We start from the raw sequence: 1824 nt of genomic DNA, 5'->3' as shown, positions 1-1824 counted from the left end.
CCCTTCTAGCAGTAACTTTTGAACTTTTACGCACCCATTGAAAACCTATGGGAGCCCGCGTGTAACTTTCCTCACTGCACACGCGACCCGTGGACCTCCTGGTCACTAACTGAAGTTAGCTCCTTGTAGGCCCAGCGATTCGAGAGGCCCTAGGCCTTTTCCCTTTCCTGTTCGTGGTACTTATACCACTATTTTAGTATATGGTTTGATCGGCCACCAGGGCCCATCCATATCAAGTGCAACTTCTGTATATTGTAATACTTTCTTGTTTAACGATTTGTGCTCCTGTGCTCATAAAGAGTCTAGGGGATACTTTGAGTAATAAATACATATATATTTTGAATATATATCTGTGTGGTGTCCTTTCATTGGTATAAAGGGGGGTTACATATGGTAAAACAGCCTGCTTAACACGCTTTAACGAGTTTAGCCTCAAAGACTGCTTAGCCTACGCTACCACTAGGGCAGCTGGTCCGAAAAGGTTGACTTACAACCACACCATAAGGGTTGCTTGGCATGGTACAAGGTGGTCACTTTAACTAGTGAACAGCATAGACCAGGCCAACTTCTCACAGTTAGGATAAAGTGTGAAAACATCATATCCTGAATCGCATAACAGTCATGGTACAAGCCATATTAAAGTAAGAGCAGAGTCCCCCAGGGCAATCCTCTCCTGCGCACTGTGGGAGTGAGCGATAGGTGGTCAAATGTTGTCTCTGTTAAGTGGCCATACACATAATAAGCTGTGGCGATAGTCCTGGCAGTCGACCAAGAGTGGGAAAAGGAACATAGAACAGGCATTGCTCGACGATGTACGCTTTACCCCACACCTTCTGGAACTATACCATGGTTCAATTGAGAGCCAGTAGCCTGCTGTAGTGTTTCTGCATATGCTCTGTAGGGGCCCCAAATGTCCCTGGGACGGGAAGAGCCTGGCAGGAGACTGGCATAAATCTCGCAATTGGTATTACAATAAGCCAGGCTACGCAGCTAGCCTGCCAATGTAGGAGCCCACTTAGGACCCCATAGCAGAGCAATTTCCCGTTTAGCTAACATTAAGCTGAGGGATGCAAAACACCTGACTGCTTCGGGAAAGTTAACCGTGTATCCCAATAGTGTTACTTCTGGTATGGGGGTAAGGGTCAGTTCCGTCATGGCCCCTAGCGCGTTGTTTATGTCTACCCAGTAGGTGTGTAGTTTAGGGCAAGTCCATGTGAGGTGGGCAAAATCTGCATAGGGGGCGGCGCAATTACGGCACGTGTGCGGCTTGGTCGGGTCTAATCTGTGCGTCATGGCGGGGGTAATATAGATCCTACGTAGGAACGTAAAATGCGAGAGTTTGTGTCTGCTGTTTAAAGAGACATCTTTTGTCAAAAAATATGGAGCGCTTCACAAATGTGTGTGTCATCCTTGCACAGCGGCCATGCTAGTCTCCTCTGAATCGTTCTAATTTTAGTATATGCGCCGCCGAAGCGAGCACGGGAGACTGTATTCTTAATAAAGCTGATTAGACCCTTCTCTTATGTTTAATGTAGGGGAATCGCTTCTCCAGCCTACGAATTTCACATCAATTCAGCCCTCTGAATGTGTTCTCGTTCAGTGCTTTACAACGCACAGCTAGGATTCTTCCATATACATTTCCGTATTTTCCGGGCAGAGAGCCTAAAAATCTATAGCATAAACAAACATCCGTGGTGACGTTTGGGTTGTCTACACGCACCCACAAGCTTTCTACAGAGTTAATCTTCACCAGTGAAGTCAAAAATCTTTTTTTTTATCTGATTTACCTCCGACCTTTATTCTTATGGAAACGTGCCTTTCAGG

At 46.1% G+C, this 1824-nt stretch overlaps 1 non-coding gene across 1 annotated transcript; it reads right to left on the bottom strand.

The window, feature by feature from the left end:
• Nucleotides 1–1373: 1373 nt before the first annotated feature.
• Nucleotides 1374–1480, bottom strand: LOC146799788 (U6 spliceosomal RNA). The gene has a single exon (XR_014969341.1). It is a non-coding gene; the product is annotated as a U6 spliceosomal RNA (small nuclear RNA).
• Between the last annotated feature and the right edge of the window lie 344 nt (nt 1481–1824).

Source organism: Triturus cristatus, chromosome 9 (assembly GCF_964204655.1).
Source record: "Triturus cristatus chromosome 9, aTriCri1.1, whole genome shotgun sequence".
In the NCBI taxonomy this organism is placed as follows: domain Eukaryota; kingdom Metazoa; phylum Chordata; class Amphibia; order Caudata; family Salamandridae; genus Triturus; species Triturus cristatus.
This window is presented reverse-complemented; position numbering and strand designations above follow the sequence as displayed.